The sequence below is a fragment of the Callorhinus ursinus genome, unplaced genomic scaffold, assembly GCF_003265705.2.
Source record: "Callorhinus ursinus isolate GAN/ISIS: 27379988/994484 unplaced genomic scaffold, GSC_fseal_2.0 scaffold34, whole genome shotgun sequence".
Lineage (NCBI taxonomy): Eukaryota > Metazoa > Chordata > Mammalia > Carnivora > Otariidae > Callorhinus > Callorhinus ursinus.
In genome coordinates this window covers 3,161,832-3,175,802 of record NW_027397096.1, presented here as the reverse complement: position 1 = coordinate 3,175,802, position 13,971 = coordinate 3,161,832, and the positions used below count along the sequence as shown (strand labels likewise).

At 35.0% G+C, this 13,971-nt stretch overlaps 1 protein-coding gene across 3 annotated transcripts in view; it reads right to left on the bottom strand.

The window, feature by feature from the left end:
• The window catches only part of SSH2 (slingshot protein phosphatase 2), a 242,734-nt gene that overhangs the window by 109,623 nt on the left and 119,140 nt on the right, over positions 1-13,971 (bottom strand). The gene's annotated exons all lie outside the window — the stretch shown is intronic.

The following is a 13,971-nucleotide window of genomic DNA, read 5'->3' as shown; positions in this document are numbered from 1 at the left end:
ACTTATAGAAAACAATAATTAGGCTTGATAGTCTAATTACTGTTTAAGTTCTTGCTTTATGGTATCTAACAAATAAGAGAAAAGACCAGTCCCTTTGAGATTTATCTTCACATAGTCACTTCTCATAAAGTAGTTATTTCAGCTTTGACTTTTCTATCCTTTTCTGCAGTTCATGAAATGATTTGAAATTTTATAATCCCCTTCTCACCATGGTTTAAACCCAGGGAGGGGAAACTATTTATGGTTGATAAGCATCCCTAATAAAATGAGTATATTAAATAATTAGAAGAGAAATACTTTTAAAAGTTTGTTTTAAAGATTTTATTTGAGAGAGAAGCAGACTCCCTGCTGAGTGCGACCCCTTTGCAATGCATGACTTGATCCCAGGACCCTGAGATCCTGAGCTGAGCTGAAGTCAGCCGCTTAACTGACTGAGCCACCCAGGTGCCCCTAAACATTTTAAAAAGGTTTTTGTAGTTCCCCTTATAAACCTTCTAAATGAACTCTTGTTTTAGGAAAATGCTCTGTTACAAACTGATCATGAGAAGAAATACAACAAGAGATTCACTAATGATAAAAATACCTTCTGATAAAACATTTATGTAACAGGACTTTGCCTATTTGAGGTATTTTCATATTTCTATATTATTTATGCCTCATAATAAGCATGCTATTTTTTTTTAAGTAAGAGGAAACTGCGTCTCAAAGAATGAATCCAAGGTCATGCAACCAATACAAACATACATCTAACTCCAATACCAGTGCTCTTTCCACATAATTGAAAACAATGGAATATACATCTTTTGGTTTTAGGGTTTTAAAACGACTACATTACCAGAAATTACATTATTTGTTTGTAAGGTACTTTACATTCTTTGTTTGTAAGGTACTTCACTTTAAGTGGTCTAACTTAAAATAGTAATTACTCCTTGAGGCTGATGTTTTCATAATTTTACAGGTAAAATAATAGATACAGAGAAAAATCAACTTGAATGTGGACTGTTTCAGTTGCAGAATACTGCCTTTCAAAAGGAAGGTCTTCAAGGAAAAGGATTGTGTTGAGTTAAAAATAGCAATTCAATTTTGGGAAATGAAGATACTACGGCCTTAACCCAACTTCTAACAACAATTTTTAAAGAAAAATTACTTATTAAAATTAATCATTTAGGTTAAAATTAAATTTAAAAATATGTCCAAGCTGATTTTTTAGATTGAGCAAATAGGAAGATATAATAAGTGGCTGTTAAAATAAAGTCCTTAGTGAAATTTATTGATTACTGAAAACCACTTATAATTATAGTCCTTTTTATGTCATAGAAAATAAATTTGGGCCTTTGAGTGAGAGGCTGGTGACAGATTTAGCTAACACTGAATGAATTACAATTAAAGAAAGTTATTTTCTTCTTATATTATTACCAGGAGTAATTTATTCTAGATATTACTGGAACAGAGGTGGATGATTAAACAGTCAGTTAAACTGTAACAAAAACATAGCTCCCTAACTCTCCATTCTGAAACTCTTTATAGTTGAATGGAATCAAAAGTGGCACCTAAATATACATTTAAAACATAATTCCTATAAGAAGAAATCCCATCACTAAAAAAAGACCAAAAGCACACACCCACCTTTGTGGGCTGTTAAGTTTCATCTGCTTTGTAAAATGCAATCTCTGCTTAAAGCCATCTTAATTCTCCACAGCCACCCCATCTCCAAAGGTCCATACTGATATTGGACTATATTGGGTGATACTGCTGGAACGACGGATGTGTTCTATCAAACATTAAATTCACATTTCTCAAAGAGTTCAAATTTTGTTCTGCATCCCCAAAAACATAAAACATATTTTGCCCCAAGGACCCTTTCTTAAAAAATCTCAGAAGAAAGATAGCTTGAGTCAATCAAACTTAAAGCATTAACTACAGAAGAATGGCTGCTTACATTTTTACGTGGACATAATGGTAAGTACTGAAATGGTAAGTGCTAATACTCTAGAGAAAAGCCCTGTAATAATAAAAACAGAACACTAGGAGACAGAATAGTAAATTTCTTATACTGAATCTTTACAACAGGGCTTTCAAAGTCCCTTCAAATATTAATTCATATTTGGACATATACTGTGATTACTGTTCATATTTTACCGATGGATATACAGAGGCATACCAAAATATGAATACCAACTCTGCCAGGCACCATGTTAATACTAGGTATTCAAAGAAGTATGAGAATATATAATTATATGGTAAACAGTTCACAGTAAAGCAGGGGAGACAGATGAGATATATGAAAGACTGGCATTCGATTCACCAAACTACTCAACGTTCTCCCTGAATGGTGTGCTCTTCACTGGTCTGCATTTGAAAAGTTTACTCCTCCCCTCCTCTCATCACCACCCAAAGCTGTCGGGTTAATGCTTTATTTAAGACCTCTTCTATAAAGGTTGTCATGGTTCTAATTAATAGTGAATAACATTTATTGAACATTTACTATGTGCTAAGCATTATGCCAAACTATTTAAATGAATTCTATCTCATTTCATCGTCACAGCAATCTGTAAGAATTGCTAATCAGCTTCCACTTTTAAAGGACTTGAGGGACTGACAGTCTCTATAAAGCATACTGTCATAGTAGCAGAGACGTTCCTGCCTAACAGGCCACTCCTCTCTAGTAATGCCCATTCACTTCTACTTTTACCAGTTAAGGGGCATGCTTATCAAGAATCTGTGTGCTTGTGGGGCACCTGGGTGGCGCGGTCAGTTAAGTGTCCAACTCTTGGTTTTGGCTCAGGTCATGATCTCATGCATTGTGAGATGGAGCCCCATGTTGGGCTCTGTGCTCAGCGGGAAGTTTGCTTGAGATTATCTCCCTCTGCCCCCCACCCCACTTTCTCTTTCTCTCAAATAAATAATCTTTTTAAAAAAGAATCTGTGTGTTTGTTTTAAAAACTTTGGTGCCCATTGCATTTCTTATCGTAATTATATAATGTAATTAAGTATTATATAAACCAATTACTTATGATTACAAAAATAAAAAGTTATTTCTAGAAATATGAACTCAAAATTTTTTGAAAAACCTAAATAAAGGCTAGTTACTTTAAAAACTGCTGTTTAATTAGGTATGGCTAAGAGGGTTGTAAAAGACTGAAGGAAAGTTCTAAATTTCTAGTAGGATTCTGTACTCAACTCTCTTCACAAGTATCTATAAGTTCGCACTCTAAAGAAATCAAAACAGGAAACTAAAGACAATGCTTTCATGATGGGTTGGATGATACAAGAAAAACTAGAAATCAGAGTATCAGAAAACCAGGACAATTCACATCTCATCTAATTCTAAAATCCAGATTCTCAGCCAATACTCAAAAAGTGCTAAAGTTTACAGGATGGGGCACCTGGGTGACTCAGTCAGTTGAGCGTCCAACTCTTGATCTCAGCTCAGGTCTTGATCTCAGGGTCATGAGTTTAAGCCCTGCATTGGGCTTCACGCCCACCCAGGGAGAAAAAAAGTTTACAGGATAAATGATTGAAAAGAGAAAACTCTCCATGGGAGTTGATATGAGGTAGACTTTAAAGGATGAATGGAATGTTACTAGACAAAAAAAAATGATGGGAAAGGGCATTCTAGAAGGTGGGTAGGAAAGACATTAGAGTGAAGATATACTAAGTTTGAATTTGAGTTCAGTGCTGTATGATTTGTCACTAATCTTTCTGGGTCTCAGCTTCCTCATCTGGAAAATGGACAATACTTCCCTGGAACTGTTAGTAGGGATGAAATGAGATAATAAATATGAAGCATTAATTTGGTGCTTGAAGGCACATATAATTTAGCTTTGAGAGGATAAAAGGCATGTTTAGGGAAGAGCGCATAGTTCTTTAAGGCCTGAATAAAGGGTGTAAGGTTGAGTAGCAGTAGGTAAGACTGGAAGGTTGACCTGGGGTCAGTTTTTAAAAAATGTCATACCAAAGTCTAGACGATTCTATAGGTAATAGAGAATAATGGGAGACTTTAAGTTGGAAAGTGACATGAATAAATCAGAGTCATGCCTGAAGGTAGGTGAAGGATATATCAACATGAGGATCAGTTAGATGCAAAGAGATCATGTTAGGAGGCAATAATTCAAGCAAGAAAAGGACCTAGATTAAGGCTGAGGCAGAACCTACAAGCAGAAAAGGAAGTCTGAGATAAAAACATATATGTACATTTTATGTAAGCCCTTCTGCCCTTGATTCTATAAATACAGAATTAAAGTCCTTTATAAAGCTATTAACATAAATCCTGTCACTAAAATAAACTCTGTATTATTTTATGCAAGCTTTTAAAATTTGATTAAGTTTTGCCAAATGATAGTGAATACCCAGATAATAAAGCCTATAGTATTACTACAGAATCAAAGGATCAGTCTGTCCAAATCCACCTTAAACCTGATGCTTACTATTCTTACTTGGATATTTGTTTAAGAAGTTATTTACATGGCGAGTGGGGGCGGGGAATGGGTGAAATAGGTGAAGGGGATTAAGAATGCACTTATCCTGATGAGCCCAGAATAATGTACAGAATTGTTGAATCACTATATTGTACACCTGAAACTAATATAACACTGTACATTAATTATACTGGACTTAAAAAAAAGAAATTATTTTCACTAACTTAAAATGGTTTTGTCTATACTAAGTCCTTGTTTCAGTCTATAACCTTGTCATATTTGTTCTTTCATCAGTAAGAGGATAGGAGGTAGAAGTGACAGACTTAGGGATTTATTGAATTTGGAGGCATTGGGTAGAGTCAGGGATAAATATGAAGTTTCTAGCTTAAACTAGTAAGTGGATTGTGGGGTCCTTAAGAAGAGGAAGAAACTTTGTTAAGAGAAATAAATTTCACAAATACAATAAAGACAATCAGAAGACATACAAGAGATTGGAGGCAGTTAGAAATAAGCGCTTAAAGTTCAAAAAAGAGATCTGAGGTGAATACATAAATTTGAAAGTTCTTGGCACATGGGCATGAAGAATGGGGTGGATGAAATCACCAAAGAACAACATATAAAGCAGAGAATGGGAAGCCATCAGTACTCTTGAAATTTTATGCAAAATTAAGTTGTATGCACACATTTTTCTTTTGAAAATGTCTAGCATTTTGACTAGCTTTTCAAATGATTCCATGTTCCCCCAAAGGTTGAAAATGTCACTCTACAGTAAAAGAGAGGTAAGGATGATTTCTGGAGGAAAATTAACTTTTAAGAGATAAATAGGGGAAGACTTGTTGGTGAAACCAATTGGGAGGTTATGGGCAAAGGCCATAAGGGGGACCAGCAAAAAATGATGATAAGACAACCAAAGGAGGTGAAAACTGCAGAGAAGAAAGGTCTATAGTTTCATTTAAGATGGGAACCAAAAAGTATTCACTGGTGATCTTAACAGCAGCAGTTTGAGTTGGTAGAAGGGTAAAAGCTAGATTTCATGGGTTGAAGAGTGAATGGGAGTAGACAAAGGACGCAGTGAATACAGACTGTCCTTTCAAGAAATCAAAATAAAATTATAGTTTGAGATGAAAGCAAGGTTATGGAATATTTTAAAATTATATTTCAATTTCTTTTAGTTTGATAAAGACCCAACCACACTGATAAGATGAGGGAAACAAGCCAGTTGAGAGAGGTAAAATATATATTTAACTCAATGACAAAGGAGGACATTGTCACAATAATTGATCTTGTTATGCAAACATTTTTGACTTAAAGGTTAATATTTATAGAGTCTAAACTCCAAGAAACCATTAGAATGCTTTAAGACTATTAAAATATTTTGCAGAGTCACACTCCAAAATGTATTCACACACTTGAACCCATGGATCCACATCAAGTTGGCTTGTCAGCCATTTTCCAGAAATTTCTTGAGTGACAGAGAAATGTAATTGTGTGTGTGTGTGTGTGTGTGTGTGTGTGAATCTCATCAATTTCTTAGTTTACATTATTATTGCAATGCTGCTAAGTAATCCTGACCTTCTCAACTCCAGGTCAGTTCCTAAACTCCACAGGACAACCCTACCTGCATGCTATATGGCATTTAGAGTTTAATACATCCCCAAATAAACTACAGTATATATAAAAAACCCAAACAGTATGTGTGGGGGAGGGAGAATTCAGTTAATAAGCTTTGCATGGTAGAATCTGGTACTCTAAAAATTGATCTCTTGCATGGTTACCTTACCTCAATTAAGGAACTTACAATTTCATATGTAACTTCTAGCCAACAGGTTTTTGTTTTTTTTTTTAAGATTTTATTTATTTATTTGACAGAGAGAGACACAGTGAGAGAAGGAACACAAGCAGGGGGAGTGAGGGAGGGAGAAGCAGGCCTCCCGCTGAGCAGGGAGCCCGACGTGGGGCTCGATCCCAGGACCCTGGGACCATGACCTGAGCCGAAGGCAGACGTTTAATGACTGAGCCACCCAGGCACCCCTAGCCAACAGGTTATTTAAAACAACAACCATTTCTTCTTCTCAAACACAGATAAAATCTCCAACTTAAAAATAGTAACATACATGAATTTCCTACTGGCATAATATTTTTACATGTAATTATTTGCAATTTTCCCAAATATGCCTTTCTTATCTTCTTCATGGCCTATCTTTTCCTGTTCCAGAGGATATAAATATTTTATGTGGCTAAAGATGCAGTAGCAATATATAAGTGTAATGTGTGTGTAATGTATATATGCTAGAGCATCCTTTTTATAGAAAGCCCAAAGTTTGGTTTACTTAAAATTAAGTCATTTGGCATTCTATACAATTCATATACCAACCTATCTAAGACAATCACCATTTAATTCAGTTGAATATTAAAAGTGACTTCATTGATCATATGTTCCAGCTGTTAAGAAGAGGGATAGTTAAGCAAAACTAAACAAAACAATAAAACTTTGGCCTGCTGGGTATATTTTAACTTATTTGAAAAAAGCTTTAACCTTAAAATCAACAAGCTTATATTCCCCAACCCCCAAGGCACTACTAGGCTGTAGTGATTTTGAAAATTTCTGAAATATGCACTATGAAGATTTATTCATTATGGACAAAAAATTATAATCCTAGTTTTAGAAGAACTCAGTTTATAATGATAAAAAGGAAAAACAGTAAAAATAATATTAATAATTACTACTCTTTGAGTGCCTCTTACTGTGATAGGCACTTAACCTTCATATTTTATGAAAATCCTTAAGAAAAACTGAAATATTTTGTTTCTATTACAGAGTTGAGGAAATGGGCTCAAAGAGGTTAAATATCCTTCCCCAAACCTGAAAATGGATGAAAAGTGTGGTTCTTTACTCATTACTTCTACAGGAAGTTACTGAGTACTTTCTATGTGCCAGAATTTAAGGATACAATCATGAACAAGATAGAGATTCTTTCTGTCTTTACTCATTGGTAAGTGGCAAGAAGAGACAACAAGTAATATGTAATAACAGTGGTGGAAGTGTTGTAAAAGGGAAGCAGAGAGTTCTGTTAGAGCATGAAGTGAGAATTTTTCTACTGAAGAGGATGGATTGTTATAGGCAAAGATGGCTCATAACCAATCATGTGTTTTAAACAGTTTCTAAATTTCCTGACCTTTTGTTTGGTGTTTCAGCAGAACAGCTGTTTTAGGGCTGGGCTAGGTAATCAATAACAGGTCCTTTCTTCTCTCTCCAAATGACTGCTTGGCTTGGGGAAATTCCCAGTGAATAATTAACACCAGAATAGTCTGCCTGTTATGTTTATTAATATATACTTTCTGCCTCAGGATAGTGGAACAGTAGTGAGTCAGAGAAGCAAGTAGATGAGTCTCTGCTTAATATTCATTGAATGAATAAAACAAGATGATCAGCACCTTTAAACAGGGATTTCCAAATAGCATCTAATAGCTGCAACTTTAGGTTATCATCCAGGTTGAATCATCTCAACTACTGACCCCGAGATGGGAAGCTCCCATTCCTAATCCATACTAGATTTGTAGTAAATAAGAATTTTATTGGTATCTAAAGTCTGTCAACTTCTCTTCTTGTTTTTCCTCAGTAAATTATCTTAACACTATATGATATAAAGAGTGTCAGTCAAAACAGAGTTAGAGAAATTAGGCTGTGAGTTTGTGAAACTAAAATGGAAAAGAATTTAGACAAGTACTAGTGAAAGTACCACCAGTTTACATCTTGCTGTAATATTGGGTGCTTAATATTTGGTAAGGCTTTCCTATACACTATTTTGCTTTTTCAACAGAGCTAGAGGATAGATAGGCAGATGTTATCCTTATTTTACAGATAAGGAAACTGAGGCTTAGCATAGTAAGAGGTGAGGCAGAACTAAAATTAGTTCTTTGTACTCTTAGTTCACTGCTCTTTCCCTCTATTACACTGCTGGATACCCATACTTTCCTTGATGACCCCTTCATATATATAAAAAGAAAATCAAATAAGCTGTAGACTTAGAGTCTTGTCTAACTAGACAGGAAGGCTAAGACAAACTAATTATTATAGAAATAATATTACAATGATGATAGAAAAATAACGTAGTCCAATTCCCTGCCATTACATAGGTATGATAGGAATTGTATGCCTAAAATTTATATACATTTATGTATGTTTCTGCTTCAATCCAATTTGAAGAACAGATGCTGCTCTGGGATAAACTTTTACTTTTACCTGGGAAATTTTTTGTTTTTCAGAAATCTTGTTCTGAAGATGAAAATATGGCAAACATTTTGAAGTGTCTTTCCAGAAGACTAATATTCTGTAAATACTAATACTCAACATATTAGTTCTAGTAAATGCTCTTTAATTTCACTTCGTAAAAATTCTCCATCAGAAAGTTTATAGCATCTTTTGAGGTAATTAAATATGAATGTTGACGTGACACAGAATTTGATGATGATGGCAATTTGAGTTCATTTGGGTTATCATAGGAAATCTTCTGTAGTATCTATTTCCTTTAAAATATATTTATTTATTTATTTATTATTTATTTATTTGACAGAGAGAGAGAGCACAAGCAAGGAGAGCAGCAAGCAGAGGGAGAGGGAGAAGAGAAGCAGGCTTCCTGCTGAGCAGGGAGCCCGATGAGGGACTCAATCCCAGGACCCTGGGATTCTGACCTGAGCCGAAGGCAGATGCTTAACGACTGAGCCACCCAGGCGCCCCTCCTTTAAAATATATTTAAAACTAAACATACACATAGGTGAAAAATATATATATATATGCATAATATATGTATATTTGTATATATGTATATTATATACATATAGTTTTCTTACCCTGAAATATATACTTGCATGTGTACACACACACACACACTGTATATAAGTTTCAGGTAAAAAAATCATGTATATCAGGAGTTCCTACAGTTTATACTGTTTAAATTCATAAGCACAAGAATATCAGAAGAAGAAAATAAAAAGCTTGACCTTATACTGAACTTGGCAGTTCTGAATTAAGTATTCAGAATAGAACTTTCCTAATAGCCTCTTATCCTTTCATCCAAAACAAATAACTTGTAGCGAATAAGAAGGAAAGTATATTAACTTTATTAATTTTTTTTAAGTTCCTTGAATATTTCCTGGAGGAAGATGAGATTCTAATTTTGGGGGTTGGAAGAGGAGGGTAGAGAAGTGGGGAAGAAGGAAAGGCAAATCTTTGGTTCTTATTTGTAAGCTATTTTTTCTTTAAATGAAGTTAATTACACCTTTCATTCAATTGGGAAAAGGTAATAGCACTATAAAAAGTTAATCATCCAGTCATTAATTACTTTTAAAGCTACAAGATTCTTATTGCTATACAAGCTTCCCTAGTTTCAATTCATACATTTATCATTAATTTATTCATAATTTAACAATTAGGTAATGCATGTCTATTAATTGCCAGGGGTTGGCCTAGATCTTGGGAATGCAATAACAAGGAATGCATGGGAGCTGAGAGCCAAAAGGGGACATAAACAAGAGTGTGAAAACTGAAGTCTTTTCCTACAGAAATATCTGTGAATTATTATGAACTCACATTGCTAATTTTATTCATCAAATTAATATAGAACAGACCTGCAAAATTCAACATAGTTTTAAAGCAGGACTAATAGCAAATTCACTAAAATTTTTTCATGAGTGAGTGGAACTATCCTGTGACTATGTCTTTAAAAAAAAATATATATATATATGTGTATATATATATATATAGAGAGAGAGAGAGTTGTCTTTTATTTGTATGTGCTGCTTTTTTTGTTGTTGGTGGGAAGAAAAGAAAGTCCTTAACATAGTGGCTCTCCTATTCTGGATTTATGCCTTCAAACTCATTCCCTGAGTTTCCTTGGCCATATTGTTTCATCTACAGGATAGGGCTTTATCCTGAGACAATGCCACTTGCGGTCTTGCTAAATTGGTAAAGACCATGGCACCACAAGTCATCAGTACTCTGTATCTGCCCTTGAACTCTTTATAACAAGGCTTTAGTTTTAATTTTAAACATAATCTGGAAAAAGCTCTTCAAATGCCTCAAAAACTATGGTAAAAGGAAGACAGTAGGTCTAGCAGGACTTTGGATCATGAGCAGCTCCTTGGATCAGGCTCTGGTTAGTAGAATCCACACATCTGCCTCTGCAGACGCTGTCCAGCAAGAGCTTGGCAGAGTTTCTGTCCAGATCCTCTAGAGCACGGCTGCCCCCTGGCCCTTACAGTTGAGGGCCAGTTCGGCAATAAGGAAGGTTCCATTGGTGGTCTTAGCAAAGAATGAGAGCCCACAGATAGAAACTTCCCAGGGCTGGCCCTTTTCATGTGGTCTATGTAAAGTACAAAATTGTTAAAGGTGCTCCTTGAGAGTGCCACAATTTGGTTAGTCATCAAAGGTGATAATACCTATGGAGTACATTTTCCTCTGATACTTTTTAAAAAAAGATTTACTTATTTATTTGAGAGAGAGAGAGGATGTGCAAGTGCACGTGTGTGTGTGTGGGGGGGGCACAAGGAGAGGGAGAGAAAGTCCCTGGCTGACTCAGCGCTGAGAGTGTCTTTTAAAATTTCTTTTAGCAATGATTTATAGTTTTCATTGTATAGTCTTTCATCTCCTTGGTTAATTCCTAAGTATCCTTTTTGATGTTATTATAAATGGAATTGTTTTTGTAATTTTCTTTTTAGATTGTTCATTGTCTACAAATATGTAACTGACTTTTGTGTCTTGATTTAGTATCATATTGACTGAAAGCATAAGTAATTCTACTTCTTCTTTTCCAATTTGGATAGTCTTTTATTTCTTTTTCTTCCTTAATTGCTCTGGCTAGAACTTTCAGTCCTATGCTGATAGAAGTAGTGAAAATGGGCATCCTTGCCTTGTTTCTGATCTTAGAGGAAAAGCTTTTAGTCTTTCACACTTCACATCAAAAGGTGTTGAGTTTTGTCAAACGCACTTCTGCATCAATTGAAATGATTGCTTTTTCCCCTTTATTCTGTTGATGTGGCATATTACACTGATTTTCATATGTGGACTATCCTTACATTCCAGGAATAAATCCCACTTGGTCACAGTGTACAAGTCCTTTTAATATGTTGCTGAATTCTGTTTGTAATTTGTTGGAAATTTCTGCATCAATATTCATATGAAATACTGGTCTAAAGTATACCGGCTTTGGTATAAGGGTAATTCTGGTTTCAGAATGAATTAGATTTAAAAATCTAATTTTTTAAAAATCTAAAAAATTAATTTTTTTTGAAGTTGGAGAAAGATTGGTATTATTAGTTCTTTAAATGTTTGGCAGCAATGTCAGTGAAGTGTCGGGTTCAGGGCTTTTCTCTGTTGGGGATTTCTGATCACTGATTTAATCTTCTTACTAGTTATAGGTCTATTCAGATTTTCTATTTCTTTGAGATTTAGTCCTGGTAGTTTTTTTCCTGGAAATTTATCCATGTTATCTGGTTATCCAATTTGTTGGTGTACCACTGTTCATAGTACACTCTTATAATCCTTTTCATTTCTGTAGAATCAGTAGTAATGTCTCCTCTTTCATTTCTGGTTTAATAATTTGAATCTCTTCTCTTTTTTCCTTATTTATCTAGCTAAAGGTTTGTCAGCTTATCAATCTTTTTGAAGAACCAATTTTTTGTTTCATGGACTTTTTCTCTATTGTTCTTCTACTCTCTATTTCATTTATCTTTGTTCTAAGTTTTATTATTCCCTTCCCTCTTCTAGTTATGGATTTACTTTATTCTTTGAGCTGTAAAGTTGGGCTGTTGATTTGAGATCTTGCTTTTTTATTTTTTAAGATTCTATTTTTAAGTAATCTTTATACCCAACGTGGGGTCAAACTTACAACCCCAAGATCAAGAGTCACATGCTCTACCAACTGAGCCAGCCAGGTGCCCCAAGATCTTGTTTTGTTTTTTTTTAATTAAGATTTTATTTACTTATTTAGTTATTTATCTTAGAGTGAGCAGAGGGAGCACCAGAGGGAGAGACAGAGTCCCAAGCAGACTCTGCACTGAGTGTGCAGCCCTATGTGGGGTCCGATCCCACAACCCCAAGATCATGATCTCAGCTGAAATTAAGACTTGGACACCCAACCAAATGAGCCACCCAGGTGTCCTGATCTTGTTTTTTAATGTAAGCATTTATAGCTATAAATTTTTCCTTTAGCACTGCTTTTGCTGCATCCCATAAGTTTTGGCATGCTGTGTTTTATTTTCATTTGTCTCCAAGTATTTTCTAATTTCCTTGTGGTTTCTTTGATGCATTGGTTGTTTAGAAGTGTGTTAATTTCCAATATTTTGTGAATTTTCCAGTTTTCCTTTCATTATTGACTTCTATCTTCATTACACTGTGGTCAGAGAAGATGCTTTGTATAAGATCTACCTTTTCAAATCTATTGAGACTTAATTTGTTGCCTAACATATGGTCTATCTTAGAAAGTTTCCCATGGGCCCTTGAGAAGAACGTATATTCTGGTGTTGTTGGATGGTGTTCTGTACATGTCTGTTAAGTCTAGTTGATTTATTGTCTTGGTTAAGTCTTCTATTGTTTTTACTTATCTTTTGTCTGGTTGTTCTATCCATTATTATGAGTGTAATATTAAAGTCTCTAACTATTACTACATAAATATCTATTTCTCCCTTCAATTTTGTTAATTTTTGCTTCATACATTTTGATGGGTTTGTCATTAGGTACATAAATGTTTGTAACTGTTACATCTTCTTGCTGTATGGAATCTTTTTAAAAAAACTGAAGTGTAATTAACATACAGTGTCATATTAGTTCTGTATAGTTCCAATATAATAATTCAATAATTCTATATATTTACATAAGAAAAAACTTTTCTAAAAGTTAGTTCGGAAAAGTCAAGAACTGAGGGGAAATTTACGTTTTGTTGTTGTTGTTAATGCCATGAAGAATAACATCTGGAAAAAAAGTAAAATTACTTACCTAGCTTTAAACGATATACCTAATTTCATCATGGCTGCAATAATTAGATTTGCTTTTTAAATCAGATTTAAAAAGAATGTCCTTCATAGCTACCAGAAGCAGAACATGCCAGATAAATATAAAATATCTGTGAATACATAATTCAGAAACAAAGAATACTTCAGTGAAATGAAAATTCTCACTCTTGTCAGGAAACTAGGAAAAGGAGGAGGAGCGGGAGCAAGATGGTGGAGGAATAGGAGACCTAAATTTCATCTGGTCCCAGGTATTCAGCTGGATAGGGATCAAACCATTCTGAACACCTACAAACTCAACAGGAGATTGAAGAAAAGAATAGCAGCAACTCTCTGAACAGAAACGTGACCACTTTCTGGAAGGTAGGACACGCAGAGAAGTGAATCCGAGGCGATATTTGGGAGGATAGACGGCGGGGGAGGGGGCCTCTGTTGGCCGCTACTGGCAAGTGATAGAGCAGCAGAGCACAAAATCAGAAATTTTAGAAGTTGGCTGTGCTGAGGGATGTCGCTCCAGTGGCTAAGCTGGGGCGGGGGGGGGGGGGGG